Consider the following 19,849-nt stretch of genomic DNA (forward strand, 5'->3'; position numbering starts at 1 on the left):
GCCCTGCTCAGAGGTGTGCACAGATGGTTGTGGCAGCTTGTGGGAGTGGGATGGTTATTGCTTTGTTTCCTCAGTGTTAAACTTCAGAGGTGTACACAGAAGGTTGTTTTAATTTCTTTGGGGGCTGTGGACAGTGTGGTCTTTTTAATTTTCCTCACAAACCTCAGACGTATGCACAAAGGGTTGCTATAGCCTGTCTAAGGACAGTGCACTGTTTAGGAATAACTTGGTATACATTACTGTGATACTTTTTTTTTTCACTTTCCTCATAGTCAGACATTAAACTCATATATGTGACTATCTTTTGGGGGTAGGAATTAGGAGCTATATTGTTTATATATGTGTGATAGCAATAGGTAAAAATATGTTAGTGTTCTATTTTTTCTTTCAGCATTTCCCCAGTTTGAAATCAGAGTAGTACACATATGCCAGCCTAACACCAGAGGGGTACTTAGAATGTGGCTATCTTTTCTGGGGGAGGAATAAAGGAGGCTGGCACTTTTCCCAAGTATGAGGTGTGAATAACAGTACACATTAAAAAGGTCACTGTTCCTTATGCATCAGAAAACTGCTCCCTCATTTCCTTTCTTACTTCTGTTATTCTTGTAGCACTTTCAGAGTAATGATGTTAGACAATGTGTTTATAAATCCTAAATGGAGATCAGAATATCTCTGTTAAACATTTCCAGTAAAATGCTGTGAGAAAAACAAAAAAGGACACACAGTAATTAACTTTAATGCAAATTTAAAGTTGATTAAGCATTTTCAACCTTAAGCTGGTCTTCTTAAGAATAAAAAAACAATAGTTGATCACTTCCATTAAATACTAAATACACAAAATGTAAACTAATAAAAACACTCCATCAATAAACTTAATTGAAATTCATATTACTATTTAAACCCAGTGTATTGTAAGCGTTCATGCCAGTTAAACTCTCTAAAATCTAATTCACCACCGATGTCACCATTAAATTCACTGTTAGCATGGTCAATAACACAAAAGTAAAATTGAAGTGGTTCTTCAGGGAAAAGTGTACTATGATAAATGCAAGTAAAAAGTTACTCGCATGCCTAAGAAAGTGTTTTAGGGACTTATTGCACACAGGTATTCTCTGCCTTATTTGTTAGGAGTAGAGGCTTTATCCTTTTAAAACAAATCTGTCCTTGTAATTAATTTCAGTTGTTAATTGATGGAATGTGTTTACTGGTTTAGTTTTTGTATGTTTGGTATTTAATGGAAGTGATTAACTATTGTTTTTTATTCTGAAGAAGACCGGCTTAAGGTCGAAAGTGCTTAATCAGTTTTAAATTTGCATTAAAGTTCACCACTGTGTATCCTTTTTTGGTTTTTACACAGCGGTTTTTATTTTTCTAACACTGATAGAGGCTGTGGAGGTTGTCATTTTTTACCCAGTAAAATGCACAATTTGAAATGCATACTTGCAAAATATTTAGCATCAAGTGAGCCATTTTATTTCATACAGAGCTTTCTTCTTTTTTGTGCAAAGTCACTAATGCATGCAGTGATATCATACTGTATTCTTAATCAAATCTGTACTGCTTATTCAGGCTACTTTATCCATTTCAAGCTGACAGCAAGACAAGCCACACACAGCATTTTTGTTCTGTAACTTCAGCCTGCTACTGAATTTGTGGCATTGATTACCGTGGTCTCTGCAAAACATAAGTAGAATTTTTCACTGAGTGTATCACTGCCTATTTGAACTGTTTGTTTGTTCTGAAATTGTTGCACTTTGTTTGGCGCATAGATTAGATTCAAACCTGCTGAATCTAGTTCTGTTTGTATAACTTGAGCACTAAACCACATCATCTTTTGTTGGAGAGGGCCCCTGCACCCTAGTGGGAGGAGTGTGCAGTTAGAACTCATCTGATTGAAGGTTGCTGGAACAGGGCTCAGTTTTGAGCTTTTTTATTGGTTAATTTGTTTAGATCAGTTTGTTCTCATTTGCAACCCAACACCTCTTTTGTGCATCGCATACTGCCAAGCAACAGTGGGCACCGTTGGTGGTTGTAGACTGAAAAATTTTTATCTGCAAATTTTCCCTTGGTATTCTGCTGGTGCTCCATTGGTGAGTTCTTGTGATTGTCCTTCCCTGACAGGTGATACATTCAGCGAAGCTGCTGAGGTACCAGGACAGATCCTACCCCCACTAGTCCTTTGTATTGTTTGTCCACTTCTCCTGTTCCTTCCTGTTCTCTCTCTGTTTTCTCACCGCATCAACTTACCTAGCATTATGGATGGACAATTTCCCAGCCAGCCTGATCGACATGACATCCTGTGGCAATTGCCTCATGTACACTTACAACCCACTTCTAATCTACACAAATTCATTTTGTGAGAGATGCATATATATCAAGAACCTAGAGTCCAGGCTCTCTCGCTCACCAGTTAGTCCATCTGACACTAACCAGGTTGTCAGCATGTACACTTCACCTCCTGCACCTATCAAACCAGCAAAACATAAACCTACATGTGCTGAGGTCTTTACAAGAAGTTTAACTAAACATCAGAGACCTCCCAAACACAAGCACAAGCATGCTTCACAGAATACATCTTCTGAAGAACATAGTACACATAATGTGTCACACACCAGTATCTCACCAGTCAAGCCCCTAAGCATAACACAAAAACAAACATCTTAGTCATAGGCGATTCATTTGTGAGATACACAGATGTCCATCTCACCAGGTTGGATAAGGAAAAGGTCATGGTCAGCTGTCTTGTCAGGTGCCAGGATCCACCACATCACACATGCACTCAAGTCTCTCAACAACAGGCACTGTTATAACTCTGTCATAGTCCATGTTGGTGTGAATGACTTGAGATGTACCTCACTGGACTGTATGAAGAGAGACATGACTGATCTCTTGGATTATGTGTCTCAGGCAGGTGTGTCCCTAGCATTAAGCAGCATTTTACCCTTGCCTAGGATGATACCTCAATACAAACAAAAAATGATTGACTTCAAAAAATGGCTTAGTTTCTGATGTCATTCAAAGGGGATCCAGTGTCTGTCAGCCTGGGATGACATGGTCGACACACCTTGATGCTTTGCTGGAGATGCTCTTTATCTGTCACCCCTGAGATTTTGGTTACTGGCTAAGGCTCTTGTCATCCCCATAGTGCCATTTTTTAGGCAATGTCACAAGAATAAAATTTCTGACGTAAAAATACCCTCTAAAAACAGCCTCAAGATTATGCTGCTAAGTAACTCTGAGTCTGAATCAGAAACGGCACTCACTGGAATGAGCCCTTGCCCTGGAAGATGCTGACATTTGTGCAGTCACTGAGATCTGGTTTAAGGCTGCAGAGACTAGAGTACCCCAACTATACCAGGTTACATTTCCTTCCACACGTTCAGACCACAAACTGAAGGCATGAGAAGTAAAGGAGGTGGTGTATCGATATTCATTAAAGATAAGTGCACCTCTGAATTGATTAAACAGCACGATTCCCTTGAATTACTTCAGGTGCTATTGACTGTAGGTAAGAGCCCTGTTCAAGTCATTGCCAGCTATAGGACCCCCTCCATGAATCAGGACATCGACTCAGCCTACTTGGATCTACGCAACTCAGTCAAGATGCAACCAAACACCCTGGTTTTGGGTGACTTTAATTACCAGTCCATTGACTGGGTAAATTGTGTTTTCGTCCAAAGGTTCCTGGACTTCAACTCCAATTCCCTGGACCAGCTGGTTGACACATGTACAAAGGGTCAAATGTCCTGTACCTGGTGCTCACCAGCATGGAAGACCGTTGCACCACCCCCAGTGTGTGGCCATCTGTGGTGAGATCTGACCACAAATCAGTATCAGTATCAGTAGAAGTAACTAACACAAGAACCCCCCCCCCCTTAGCAACAAGTAGGCTAAAAAAAATTTTTCCAAGGCCAATTACAACCTCTTATGTGACGGCATAAATAGCTTCATAGCCCCTCACTCCCTGATGGAACAGACAGCTATGCTGAGTTATACACCAATGCTTTATAAAAGCACCTGTACAATTATATTGACTCTGCCATACCTGATAGAACCAAAGCAAGATCTTCAAGAAAAAATAAACCTGCCTGATGGGCAACTGCCATTAATATACAACAGGAGAAAGAAATTGCTGTCAAAGAGCAGGAAGGAACAGTCTCAAAACTGGAGCCACTCCCTCCTCAACTTAAGCAAGCAAATAAGACTCCTAGTGAAGTCCTTCAAAGCTAACCACAAAGCCAAATTAGCTTCCCTAACTAAGGATAACCACAAGTCTTTCTTTAGTTATATCCGTAACCTCAAAGGCAAGTCCCAGATTTATGCTGAACTCATAGTTAAGGGTCCTACATATATAGAACCCATGGATATAGCAAACCTGCTGGCTGACAGGTTCAGTGAAAACTTCACTCCCCTGCACCTGCCATATACACCAAAGCATCCCAAACACTTGTCCCCAGCCTAGTATCTTCAAGGAGCAGGTCTTAAATGCTCTCTCCAAGGCCAAAAACACAGCATCTATGGGACTAGACAACATCCTGGGCTGTGTTCTACATGGGTTAAAACAAGAATTAGCATCACCATTTAGCACACTTTTCAATCACATCCTAAGCACTGGCTTCCTCCCAGTGGAAAGGAAAACTGCTACAGTCATCTGTTTGCACAAAAGGAGTGCAGCCACAGACTGCGGGAACTATAGACCCATTAGCCTGACCAGCCTTATCTGCAAGGCCATGGAATGAATCATCATGGACCTTATTAACAAAGATATAAGAAATCTCCAAATGCTTGACCCCACCCAGTTTGGCTGTGTCAAGAGGAGATCATGCCTGTTAAACTTGGTGGACTTTTCGAGACGGTCACCAATGCCCTAGACAAGGGCAAATCTATGCATACAGCCTATCTAGTCTTAGCCATGGCCTTTGACACAGTCTCCCTCTCAGGCATTATTGATAAACTCACCCAGCTTGGTGTCAACCCATATTTTGTCAGGTGCATTGCAAACTTGCTCACTGATAGAACTCATACAGTTAAAGTAGGGGAATCCATCTCCTCTAGCAGACCTGTAACCAGTGGTGTTCCATAGGTATTGGTTCTGGGAACCCTACTGTTCAGAATCTACTTCTCCAAAGTGCAGGCTAAAATTAAAGGACTGTGGCTGACAAAGTTTGCTGATTGTGGGAGCGATCATTGAAACCCCTAGCAATGTCAACATCCTGCAACAAGGTCTTATGCAGACTAAGAACTGGTGCCATAGTCATGGTCTTAAACTTAATGCAAAAAAATGCATTATCATCCCCTTCGGCAAGGGTGATGTTCTTGCAAACTACCACATCAATAGCAATACCCTAATCACACAGTCAGTGGTGAGAGATCTGGGCACATAGGGTGATTGATGTCAAGGTTGCTGTCAACCTGTCTCCACAGTGATAAGAAGGGCATTTTATATTGCTCATCTCATAGCTAAGGGCATTGCTTTTAGAAAAAAAGAGGTTACAACCCCACTGCACTGCTCTCTCATCAGGCCAATAGAGTACAACGCTCCCTTTGGTATGTACTTTTCCAATCACCTGCAACAATTGGAAAGACTACAAAGGTTCCTTACGAAGATAATTGAGGGTCTTCAAGATCTGTCTTATGACTAAAATTATTGTTACTTTACTCTGCATGTCATACAGATTGCTCAGAGGTGACCTGTGCCTTGCATATAGAACAGTCTCTGCCTCAGCTTTGATAGAAATGCTGCACATTCACAAGTCAAATGGCAAATGGGTCACTCGCTCAGTCTCTGCCTCAGCTTTGATGGAAATGCTGCACATTCACAAGTCAAATGGCAAATGGGTCACTCGCTCAAAGGACCTTAACCTGGTATGTGACATAAACAGAACTTGCTGGAGAGACAGATTTGTCTCGCAGAGGTTTACCCCCTTTGGAACAAGCTTCTGATTTCATGTTAAACAAAGCCCCTAATTGGCCCTGTTTAAGTGCAGTTTGGACGATTGGATGGGTAACCAGAAATTTACCCCCAGGGGTGCCACCTGTATCCCTCTTGGACAGGGGCAGTAGGTGTTGAATTTAGCATCTGTGTGAAACAGCCCCCCCTTGGAACACTGGTTGACTTGGCCCTGGGGCTATTAGCCTAGTAACCTACTAATGATCCTGTGATTGAGTACACTAAATGCAAGAAAATGTTTTTAACTGAACAAAAGAGCTGTTTTTCTTGTTCAGCAGAAATTTCACGTATTAAATTGTTTTTAACTCTCTGCTCTGTCATTCGTTTTCAGTCTGCTGGTAGTCAGGAATGTGACACCAGCTCCCAGCAGAGGTTAATGAGCTATGAGAGTTGTCCAACCAAGCTGAGCTTATTCTTAACAATAACAATGTGTAGATCTGTAACATATGACATGCCACTATACTTTTGTAGACATGGCATTTTCTTGCAGATATTCCTGGATGTTTAAACTATGATTATTTTGAAGGTACACGTACAATTTATAACTTTGCATAAGTCCTGTTCCATAAATATCAGCAATGCTTCAGATTTATGTGTGTGTGCATGTATGGTAGTCACTTATTGTGGGAGTGAGATGATGGTAAATGTGCTATTGTAGAATTATGCACTTTGTTCTACTCTAGGATGCCTGGGGAGATCTTCCTTCTGAGATGCAACAGTCTCAAAGGTGATCATTACAAAACTCATGGGTACATAACTTGAAGCAACTAAGTGGAGGAATTGGGAGGCTATGTTTCCTTACTCAGGGAAAAATATTTGCAACTTGTACAACTGCTATATCAGACTGGCCATTTTAATGTAAAATTGTACTTGTGAATGAACTTGTTTCAGTACAACCCTAGACTCCATTGGTGTGATGACAAAACCTCAGCAAGAATACAGTGAAGGTTTCAGCAAACTGAACCTCCTCAACTGTGATGGTACTTACAAAGCAATGGTGGATATGTAAGGAAGCAGGATGCCGTGTCACTGCAACACAACACTGGGGTGTTGCAGGGGATTCATCCGCTGCACAAAACAAAAGGATTCAGTGGCTCTTTGGCTGTAAGCAGTGAAATGAGAGCAGTGATGCAGGTTTCCTCACTGTGGCCAGAAGTTGAATTTATGCTGTGTGCTATACTGTTTGCATTGCAAATCCATTCCTTACTAATACTTATTTTGCTCTAACCCAAAATACCCTGATGGGGGTAGATACTCTGCTACGATTTTTTTTTATTTCCCATCATGCAGTCTGTGTACTGCAAAAATGAGCTTATCTTACCTTGCTGTCTTTCCAGATTTTGTTTGCATTTACTTAGACTGGTATGTACAGAATGTAATGCTAACTTTGTGACTCTGTGGCATTCTCTGCTTTAGGTTCTTTGTCATAATGTAAACATAATGCAGTGGTTAGTTCCTTTTTTCTGTAAGTAGTTTTTAAATTAAATGAAAAAAGTGAATTGCTTAGCACTTTGTTAGTTGGTTGCGGTCAGTGATTTAATTGGTTTCTTCACCTTCAGGCTACACAGTTAAAGAGCAAAGAATGTTTAGAATCTGAGTAGTTTTATGACCCCATTAGGTGAGAAGTAACAAAAAGAGCTTCAGATACTTTGCCATGAGCATTATATCTTTGTAATGCGACAGGCAAAGATGATGCAAGAGTAAAGGAAACTAATTCCTGAAGAGTTGGGAGATTTTTTTTTTCAACCCCAGCATACCGTTCAGTGAGAAAGCTGACTAGAGCAGAAGAGCCGCAGAGGGGAAGAAAGGCAACTTCATCTTTTTTTAGTATGTGTAAGTATGGAAGTATTGGGAATTTTGTAGGCAGGAAAGTACACGCTGGCTAAAGGAAGTGTTTAGGGTAGAGTTGCCCTTTTAAGTGGTAAATGTTCATATCTAAGAAATATTTTTCATGGGTAGGTGAACAAAACTCTGAGACTGCCAATCTCAAATGATCTGAGACTCCCAATCACTGCCACATCAAAGTTATTAGGGTCAGGACACTCATACACATTATTTCTGTAATCACAATTCAGGTCTTTCACAAAATAGTTGCAATCTTTATTGAGGTCACTGGTTGCAGCCATTGTGGTGTTACTTAACTGTATATTTTCATCGGTTCTCTAAACTCAAACTAATACTAATTGATTGCAAATATGCATTTAGATTGGCCATATTCCAAGCACATTTTCCTACAACTGATTTTGGACGCAACCTTTATACTATCATTTTAAGTCTTGTTGTAACCTGTATGGTACTGATTGTAACTGTTTTGTTCTTGCATATCTTTATCAAGTGACATGCTGTTACCAAAGTCAGGAAAGTCAGGTTTTTGCATTACTTCTCAGGTGACTTAATGTCTTCTCTCTCATTATTTTTGTTGCCATATGCCTTCATTTGTATTCCTTATTTTGCAGTGTGTTTTGTTGTGTTCTGAGGGGTTCCCTTTAGAATCACGAAAAGCTGAAATACCGAATTTCAGTTTTCTGAAATTCTAAGCCCGAAAGGTTGAAATTGCGAAACACCAGAAGCACTAAATTCTAAGCTTCTGGTGTTGCCGTTTATGAATGGATATAAGTCTGTATGAATGTGTAGGTTATGGGCTGTAGTGTATGTTAGTGTGTGTTTTGGTTATGTGTGTGCGCAAGGGGCTGTGAAATGTGTGGGTGTGGGTTACCTTTATGTGTGTGATTGTGTGGTCTCAGAGTTAGAATATATAAGTGGGGGGGTGCAGGGGGACTTGCCCCCCTGCTTAGTTGTATTTTAGGATTGTATGTTTGATTGTGGGGGGAGAGTGTGTGCATGTGTGTGTTGTGTTTGTAGCGTATGTTCGGGATTTTAAGTTTCGCGCTTGTGGTGTTTAGGGCTTGTAAGGTTTCGGGATTTGAATTTCGGAAAACTAAAATTCGGTATTTCAGTTTTCCAAGATTCTCAACTGAATCCATTCTGAGATATACCTTCAAATACCGATGCCATCATGGCTGCTATTAGAGCTTTACTTACTGTTTCTCCTCTTTAAATGAGAAATGACCCAGTTAACAAATGTGTCCAATAAATACAATCAAATGGTTACACACACACACACACACACACACACACACACACACACACACACACACACACACACACACACACACACACACACACACACAGTTTTGTCTTTGGTGTCAAGTTTCTGACAACTGAAATACAATTATAAAAGTTAGAAAGTTAGATTACCAGAAGTTTTTCTTTTTTTCAGTAGAAGTAAAGGTTCTGGCAGCCCAAGTTAAATGTATTGGTTACATAATTTAATTCTCAGTCATGCTGGCTTTTTCACTGTTATATGTCCAAAGTACTGTTCTACACACTATCTTATCAGAACAGCATACATTTTTTTCTTTTAAATTATGAATAAGATTTGCAAGTGCATGTCAAAATTCAGTGTCATTCTGCATAATTTATGGGCTTTCAAAAGACCCACAACACCTGTCATTTCTCAAGCTGCATGGAGTTATAAAAGTCTTGCATGTGATTTTCATACTACACCTCACCAAAGAAGCCCCCCCAGAGTATGATAATTTGCTGCAGTTTAATATTCCTCATTCTTTGAAGTTGACATCAGTGACTCATCGCTTTGATGTGGAATATTTTGAATGTCATTAATCTCTGACAGAAGAATATAAGTTATTTTTAATTTAATTCACCATCTTTTTAAACAAGGGTTTATTTTCCTGCCTTTTTACTGGCTATCTAATTTGGAAGGCATTGTGTTCTATTTATACAAATTTTGGCTATTCTATATGTTCGTAGGTATCTACTAGATGTTGTAGTCCATGAGACCATTGATGAGCTTAGATCAGTTAACCAATTGCTTCAGAGCACAATTTGCCTGAAGTGAAGTGATTTGTTCATAAAATAAATGTACCTTGTCACCACAGTATGTTTTGCATGCTGTGCAGAACAGCATTTTTACTCCAGCAGCAGTAGTTTTCGGCTGCTCCTTTCTTAAGAAATGATTTTTAAAAGTACCACTTTCCCCTTGATTTTGTCGTTAAGGCTAAGCTGTAAACTTTAACCTCAGTGACGTTAACTTAGGGAAAGCATGCAGTGCGTCCATAGACTTTAATGGACACATCCATATGGCATGCTCAAAGATCTGTCTGTTAAAGTCTATGGATGCACCTCACATTATTTCTCAGTTGACGTCACTGAGGGATACATTAAATTTATTTGGGCTGTGTTTAATAAAGAAGTTTATGAAGGATTTTTTTTTTAATGGGTCAAATAAGTAAAGAATAAAAGTAATAGAAATACATTGCTGCACTTAACTCGTTAAATGCTACAATGTACGATGGAAACTGAATAAATTGCTTTAAGTGACTTTCTCAGCATCATATTGTTTTGGGTACATTTCAGGCACTGAAAAAGATCACCCTTGGTAGACATCAGTGACCCAAAGCTAAAGTAATTTCATAAATGTTAATGGGATCCATTTCGGTCACTACATTATGAACCCTAAACTGTGTAAAGATTAGGAGAAATTAAAAAGCAAAGAAACTCTGTAATTCCTCTATTATTTCAGTTTGAGGCCTGCACACACAGCTCACATATTTGCTCTTCATTTGTTCTCTGTATGGAAACTATAACACTGATGGTACTTTATGGCTGTTTGGTAACATGCCTTTTCAATTCATTTTTGATACGCACTTTATCCTGCTGCTGAACAGTATTAGGCCACCACCATCAAAAAATAAAATCCCAACCAGTCCAGCATTGTTCAGATTAGTCTCAGTGAGAAAAGAATCTAGATGGCAAATCAAAGCATCTTACAGTTTGCTCTTCTACATTTTTTACTGCAGTTTGCTGCTCTCATTTAGTGAATAAACATCAGGAATCTGTATGCATCTATAAAAGCAGATGTGCATAAGTGTGTGTGTGTTTGTGCACACGCATGTGTGCTGGGCGGACTTTAGTCCATGTTCAGTTCCGTACAACTAATGACATTCACTTAAGTAACTTATGTTATATTGTATAACAAACTAAAAGAGTTAACTAAGAATGCAGACTGCTTTTCTTTGCAGCAGAATGCAAAGGCAAAATAAAATTAAAAATGAATTAGAAACTTTAATACCACATAACCTGTAAAATAAATCAAAGCTACAATCTAATAGCAATATGCCATGGTGTATGTTATGATTGGATTTACTCATGCCTAGCTATGAAATGCAGTCATTTGAGCTCCCCCAATATTGCTGTACTTTGTTTTTTTCTGCTGTGATTGTCTATGTATGTATTTTTTCTGTTAATTTACATCTAATTAAAAAAAAAAAAAAAGAGGAATTGACATGGTCCTTAGTGGGTCTTTGCAGTGTATTGCTATTGTGATCTGTATTTGTTTGAAATTATTAATGAATTCCAAGGAGTAACTTTAAATTACAGAAAAATAATAGCATAAGTGAATAAAAGTTTTGACAACCCTGTAGTCATCCCTTAAGTCTAAGATAACAAAGGTCGTAGTGCAGCAGTAGTGTTATACTCATTTTTCTAGTTTGTTATTGCATTTTAATGTTGTGTCATATGTATTCAAACAGGAAGAAACTAGTATGCTGTTTATTATGTTTTGTTTGTTGCTCAAAAACATTTAATAAAAACGTGTTTGAAAAAAGTAACCAGTGCTGCTATATTCATTCCTTAGAACATTTTTGGTGTTTTTTTTACCATAGGACCTGGCCTGTTTGTTGGCTCAAACATTGTTAAGTATGATTTTGACTTGAGGCATTGTGTTTAACGTGGCTGGGTGCATGTCTGACTGGAACCACACAAATCCTGTTTTTACTTTCTCTTAAGATATGTGACGAGCGGTGGATATGCTTACATACACTTTCACTTGCTGTCTCAGCACTTGTGAAACTGCATACCTAGCAGGAATGGCCAAACAGTAATGCTGTGTGTATGTCTGAGGAAACTACAGCACTGCCGTATAGTGGTAGATTGGGGAGCTGACGTTTAAATAGTTATTGTGATGCCATTAACCTGCTAGTTGTGTGTTCCATTGTTCCATATCCGGTTTCAGTTCTTGTCAACTTCTCAGACATTTTTTCTGTCTTGGATAGATGTGTGTGTCTTACTCTTGAGCTGATTTAATTTAATGTAACTTTTATTTATTTAGTCAGTTTTGGAAGTGTTGAGGCTTAATACTAGCAGAATGCACTGTGTCCTTATTTTGACGTTTTGCTATGTTTTTAATGAGCTAAAGATTTCTGATTAACTATATTGTTTCTGATCACCATGACAGATACATTTTAAACTGTGCAGTTTCAGAAAACTATTCCTTAGTGCCACTTTGTTTTCTGTAGTTATTAATAAAAAGCTTTCACATGGTCTTTAACATCATGTCCCTGGTAGTCTTTCATATTTGTATATAGTTTGGGACGGCACCTTCAGGCAAGTAAGTTTGTAAACTGTAAGGTTTAGTCGCTGTAACTTATTTGCTATTGAGTTGCCTTTGGTTGGAGGAGCAGATCTCTGCTATAATTGTAAAATAATTTTTTTTCTTAATTATGTTTTGGTGCCCTATGCCCTCTGCCATCACCTCCAGTGGACCCCACTCAGTGCACATAACTGTGATAGAATCCGAGAGAGATCTTGGTATGATACCATCCTTATGGTTGGAGGATTTCATCTCTCTGCCTGTGCTTTTTATCACAACCCACAACCGCACATGTATGATCTAAAGGGATATCAGTGCTGTTGTGTATAGATATTTACACACACAACATGATGCTGATAATGTGTTTAGTTTCTTTGTGTCTGATGACTGATTCATTGAAGATATGCTCACACCTTTATTTACCCAGAAAATGGTATTTATTAGGGAATTTGTTTTAACTTGATTTGAAGATGCACAACCCCAGAGTAGGTGATAATAGTTAAAGGGAAGGAGGGAGGGAGTTGCAGGGTTACCATTAGTCAACTGCAGTTGTTTTCCCTGGGTGACTTTTTGTCCCATTACTTCAGTAAACAATTGGCAGTAAGCCTCCCCTTTGGGAAGTAGTGGCTAACTGGGAACCATCTCTCCCTGCCTGCAGAGTGGGCAAGCTGGCAACAGCCACTCAGTGCTACCACCGGCAGTTCTTCCATCACCTGAGCTACTACTCAAATGCAGGTAATCCAAATTTTATTTTGAGCCTTATACTGCTATACTATAGAGTCAGAGGTCCAGATTACCTTTTCTGATTCCGTTTTTGTTTTGGGCATAATTGGTTTGTCATTGCTGTACCTATACTTGCCTTCCTGGACCTTTTCCTTCACCAGGAGCATGTTAGCAACACAGAAACTCATGCCCTGCATCCAGGAAAAAGAGAACTCCAAATTTTCAACCCCACTAGTCTTACTGCAGCTGACCGTGCAATATCTTGCTCGGTAATCAAACTCTGATCATTGCAAAGTGGGCTGTAGCGCCGAGTAAGTGAGTCTCTACATGCTTTCAAAGAAAAAAAGACTGTGGTGTTGGGCCTCATAACACCTCTAGGCGGGCTTTTTTTTTTACTCAGTAACGCACACTCTTTTGGGCATTATTGCTTGCTTGTTAAATGCTTACTTGTAAAATTTGTTTTTCTTCATTTTATATATATATATATACATACATACACAAACACACACACATATATATACATAAACTCGGGCAGGAACCTGCAGCATCATTAAGCACCCTATTCAACCAAAGCTTGAGTACCAGCTTTGTCCCAGCTGAGTGGAGGACAGCCATTGTCATCCCTTTGTACAAAGGTGGAGTGTCCACTGATCAAGGAAATTATAGACCCATCAGACAAACTAGCCTGATCTGCAAGGCCAATGAGCAGATTAACATGGATCTCATTAGCAAGGACATTGGCAGCCTCCAAACACATGATCTCACACAGTTTGATTTCATCAAGGAGAGGTCATGCATGTTAAATTTGGTCGACTTCTTAGAGGTGGTCACCAAAGCCATGGACGAGGGGAAGACCTGTGCATACCACCTACCTTGACTTGTTCAAACCTTCGATACTATTCCCCATTTGGGTATAATAGATAAACTCTCTCAACTAGGCATCAATTCATATGTTACTAGATGAGCAGCAAACTGGCTCACTGATGGAACCCACATAGTCAAAATAGGGGAAGCCACCTCAAGCAGTAGACCTGTAATGAGTGGTGTATCCCAGGAATCGGTCTTGTTGCCTCTGTTGTTTGGGATATACTTTTCTGAGGTGCAGGCCAAAACCTGTGGGCTACGGTTGACCAAGTTTTCAGATGACTGCAAGCTGGGTGCTGTCATCAATTCCCCTAGTAATGTGGACAGCCTCCAAGAGGGTCTCACCCAAACAAATGACTGGTGCCAGAAACATGGCCTCAACCTGAATGCCAAAAAATGCATCATCACCCCCTTTTGGGAGAGTGACATCCTCACAAATTATCACATTAGTAACAAGGTCCTAAGCACACAATCAGTTGTGAGGGACTTGGGCACCCAGTTGATAGCAAACTGACATTTGACCAACATATTGCCTCCATTGTATGGAAAGGTTTCTATATAACCCACCTCATTAGTAAGGGTATCTCATCCAGGGACAAAGTGGCCATAACATCCCTGTATACTCAGTAATGGGTTTTGTAAGGAAGAACAGTGCCCCTTTCAGCATACCTCTCAAAGCACATGCAGCAGCTGGAGAGACCACAGAGGTTCCTCACCAGGAGAATCTAGAGCCTCAAACATCTACCCTCCACAGATGGGCTAAAGGCCCTGTACCTCTAGTCAGTCTCATACAGACTCCTCAGAAGTGACCTTTGTCTGGCATACAAAGCAATCTCACATCCCGCCTTGATGGGACTGCTACATATCTGCAAATCAAGCTCCACTCAAGTAACCCGCATGTGTGACCTCAACCTGGTCTGTGATATCAATAGGACTTGTTGGTGGGATAGATTTGTGTCCCAGTGACTCCCCCTTTAAACAGAGTACCTCATTAATCCTTTTTAAGTGCAACCTGGATAACTGGATGGGGAACAGAAAATACACCCCTGGGATTCCACCTGTGTCCCTGCTGGACAGTGGTATCGGTTGCTGACTTGTTGGAACATGTGCTAAATTCTTGGCTAGGCTTGTAAAGGCCTTGGCGCCATTAACCTAGTAACTTCCTATGATCACACACACACACACACACACACACACACACACACACACACACACACACATGTGTTAGGTCAGAGCTTTTTCTAAAGTCATTTTTGGAGACAGAGAACTGCACCCGCATTGACTTTTTTTAATGTAGCAGAGCATCTCTTGAGTTGTAATTGGTGCCTTTGTAGCTAGACTGCCATATTATTTGCGGAAGTTAATTCTTTGCTTTGTAGTGACTGACATGGTGTAGGTACATTCGTGGCTGTGGTGCCTTGAAATTCGGTCACTGATTGATCCCTTGGCTTGGTTTTCCTTACTGAAAAGTCATATGCTTCATAGCCACTTCCAGTGGGAAAGAGAAATAAAGGCTTGACTACAGCCCTGCCAAACAGAAGTTGGTTAGTAGTTCAGGCACCTGATGGAGCTGGCAGGGAAGAATGGACGTGCCCCTCCAAGAATTAGGGCTAGATAGTCATATGACCATTGCTACCATTCCTCCTAGGAAGGATAGTGATGCAGCTACAAAGCCTAGTAGTGGGTGTTAAGCTCACCAAGTCACTGCCTAGGGGTAGCCTTCAACATGGGTGTGCAGAAGCATGCACTCACATGATGAAGGCATTGTGGTCCACTGTGATGAAGTGGACTGTCTCTCCTCCCTCCTGGAGCAGGGGCATGCCATTATGAATACCTTAATTGTCAGGATGCCAGTCAAGGTATAAAGCAGATTCACATCTGCCTGAAGGATGGCCCCCTCCAAAAGTATTCACCCTGAGCCCCATGGAATTACTTAGTAAGGGGATCAAGGGCTTGATGGTCATCAGACATGGGGCAGAAACTACAAAGAAAACTATGCTTCAGAATGTGTATGGAAGTTAGTGGTAGCCCCTTAAGCTTTAAGATACACAGCTATCAGTTGCCACTTCAACTAGCTTTGTTGCCATTTCTACAACTCAGTCTCGAGATTCTTTCTGCACATCTGTGTATCCTTTGCAAACCCTAATACTCTCTGCAATACTCTCTCCCACAATCTCTTACTTTCACTTCTTTCGCTCTCCCTGTACTTCTGTTTTGGATCATGCCTTTCATTGAATGTATGAAGTTCACAAAGTCCTTATCTGATTTAAACATATTTATTAAATTATCACTTAAGACAGGCAAATATACATTAACAGAAAAAATTAACATTTTTTTCAGTTTGCATACATTATACATCACATATCTTTTCTTTATTTGTAACTATCATCAGTGCAGCATTACATAAATTGCTGAAGTCTTGCCTTAACTTAAACCACTCTCCACCTCCTCCTCATTCTGAACACTAGTCTGCATGTATCATACCTCTCAACTGTCCAGATTTTCACAGATTGCCCACATTTTTGCTTGATATTTTTGGTCTGTTCCTCATAAAATCTGTGATTTTCTGGCAAGTCCTTGAAAACTGAAGTCAGTAAGTAATGACAGACAGTTTCAGACTTCCTACCCTATGTAGAAAATGCATGCTAACAGAAAACCTTTTATTCTAGCAGCTTTCTAAGTTTATAAGAGCAGTGTTTAAAATCTGTCCCTATTTTAGAGCCTTTGTCCCCAGATTATTTTTGGCTTTATCCAGATTTCTTATGCTAAGATATTTAGAGTTATGGCTAGAATTGTTCCCACAATTTCCATGTATTTCTAAGCAATTTGCTCCTTCCATTTGCTAAAGATCTCTCCCTTTGTTCTTTTCTCTCTTATAATATTCAGTACATCAAATACACTTGGTTTAGACTTTGATTTCCATTTCTAGTAATTGCTTATTTGGCAGCCAGACGGATTTAACATAAGGTCTTACTGTGTCTAGGTGATTCAGATCCTGTGTCCCAGCTCAGAGAAATCATGTCCATAGTTATAGCCATTTGCTCACGAAATATTTCAGACATAGTAATCTGTAGGGAATTTTTTTTTAATCTGGCAGTTTATTATGCTCCCAAAAATACAAGTTTTCAATTCCGCTTTCTTCCCCATCACACCCAAACATTTGCTATGTACCCGAGGAAAAATTCTTTGAAGTCTGCTTGAGGTATAAAAATAAAATGCAAACACCTCCAAGCAAAGATCTTAAACCTTCTGGAGTTTATTGCATATTTGGAAGCCACATATAACCTTCCATTGTTCTCTTGTAAATTGCTTTTCTAGTGTCTCTCCCCGTTCTTTTCCAACCTCCTCTGATTATTGTTATAGTAATCATGCAATATTTTATATGCCCTGCAAATTATCCATTTTTCTAACAGCAGCTTCTGCTACAAATCTGACCGAAAAAATAGCTAGAGCAGGTCTTTAACTTAAAAATTTCCCTATTTCTTTCTTTTCTCTTATACTCTGATATCAATCCCTGGTAGGGAAGGCAAAATATAGCCTGCAGTCAAAATGTCTTCTTGGCCTCATCCCATTCTGTTACCTTTCCCTGTCTAGTTATTTGCTGCCATTACCTTGGTTCCTTTGCCCGGCTTCTCCAGTAAATTCTAGCCCCCTGTTGACTATTTTCTGTACACCTGCTTGCAGTCATTCCTATTGGCAAAATATCCTTTCACCATTGTCATGTTGGCTTAGTTCTTAGAATACTTCCTGCTACTTTATGAATATAATATTCTGCATGATTATTTTCCTTAAGGACCTACATCCAAAATCCCACTTTCCCTTTTTTTCCTGAACTCCCTTCTCCCGTGCTTCACCATCATCCCTTTCTAATTATAGACATCTGCTTGTGTTATGTGTATGAGCCTTAACTGTGTAGCTCTCAAATGTATCTTCAAATCAGGTAGTCCTAAAGCACCTTGTTCTATTGGAAGGATCAGCTTATCACACTTAACTCTTGCACTCTTTCCCTCCCAGATAAATTCCTTCAACTCTTTATTGTCCACACCTTCTCCTCTGGTTGATAAAAATATGTTTGACCTGTGTATAAAAGGAAAGGAACTAAAAACATTTTCACTGTTTGCATCTTACTATCCATATCCATAAACAAGAGCTTCCAGTTTCTCAGTTTTATTATATTTTGTTGAGTTTCTTCTTGTATATCTTTAGCTGTATTAAATAGAAATTTTAATCCATATTCCTAAATACTTCACCTTATCACTTCCCCATAAATATGGGTATTGAAGAACCAATTTGTATGTGGGTACATAATTTATGGTTATTGTGTTGATATGAGGTACTGCCAGCCATGTCAGGAGGAGGTAATGCCAGCCATGTCAGGAGAAGGTACTGCCGTCCATGTCAGGAGAAGTAGGGCAGGAACATATGCTGAATTTTATAAAGAATTATATGTCATTTTTATATTAAACTGAGTTGTACAGATGCTTGTGTTGGAAATGTATTTGTGAAGCTGCTTGTGTTAAAAATATATCAACAGTGTGCCCTGCTGGAAAGCAAAAGAATGTACTTGTATTATTGTATTAACTGTCTATGTTTTGACAGAGGATACTGGAAGATAATAGGTTAATCTCAAACTTTAAAAATAGTAAGAAAATTAAACTACTGGGCCTAGGCCATAACTATGTTATCTCACAGTTCTGAATGAAGCCAGAGACTCAATGTCTGTAAGAAGTATGGTTTATTAGCTCCTGTAGGAAAAATGGAAGTGCTTTATGGTTTTATGACTTCCAGGAGCTGCAGCAGATCTGAACAAAGCTCTGTCTGTGTATATGGTGACATATAGATGCTAAAACCCTGGCAGCTTCTAGTGATGGGGAATAGTGTGGAAAACAGAGTCAGATGACCCAGATGTGTGTGGTATCATTCTGTAAGCCAGAAGTAATAATTAGATGTTAGTAGGAGATTGCTCTCTATATTCTGTATTCTGTCTTGGATCTGACAACAAGGTGCACTCACCAATATCATCTTGCCTTGATCTATTCAGTAAGTAGGAATAGTAATTCTCTAGATCAGTCAGGAAAATATTGTGAGAATAGTTGTGCAATGTTTTCTGTTAATGTGTAACTCTTTCCAGCTGTGTTATTTTCAATATTTCCTGTGACTGAAACTGTGGTGTTTTCTGTAAATAGATATTTAGTATTTTCATGTTCTTTTATTATTTATTATTAAATATATTTAAACTTTTCATTGTGGCTGGTCCTTTTAGAAAATATTTAAGTTTTGAGGGAATTTGCTTATATTTATTTGGTGATAACTCTGGTTACTCCTAAAAGCCCTGCTGTTTGGTCAACATTACCATTTGTGTTAATATTAAATCTGATGATGTTAATCTTCATTTATTCCTTACTGGTGGGTGTCTGCTCCATCTTCTGAACCGAGTCAGCCTTATACCAAGCTCACGCCAAAAACTCTTGAGCTAAGCTTTACTCATAGTGCCCTTCTCCCAGTTGCCTCAGATCTCATTTGCCGCATTGCCGAAAAGCCAGGTCAGGCGAGCTCTCGACTAAGCTTAGGTAAATAATCAAAATTTTCTAACCATTAAGAGTCTTTTCAACTTTCTTGTTAATCGCTACCTTACTGTCTTTCCTAGAAAGCCTTTTATACTTTTTTTTACTGCCTTTTTACATTTTTAAGGTACTTTTCTTATACCATAATTGATATCCCTTCTCCCTTACCCTTGTGGTAACTCTTTCTTTACCATTGTTGGTATCCCCCCCCCCCCCATTTCTCTAGTTCTCAAAAAAAAAATCCATGCAGCTGCAACATGGGCTACTTCCCATACCTTTATCTCTCATTACAAATTA

The sequence above is a fragment of the Protopterus annectens genome, chromosome 10.part0 (genome assembly GCF_019279795.1).
Source record: "Protopterus annectens isolate FY-2018-M chromosome 10.part0, PAN1.0, whole genome shotgun sequence".
In the NCBI taxonomy this organism is placed as follows: domain Eukaryota; kingdom Metazoa; phylum Chordata; order Ceratodontiformes; family Protopteridae; genus Protopterus; species Protopterus annectens.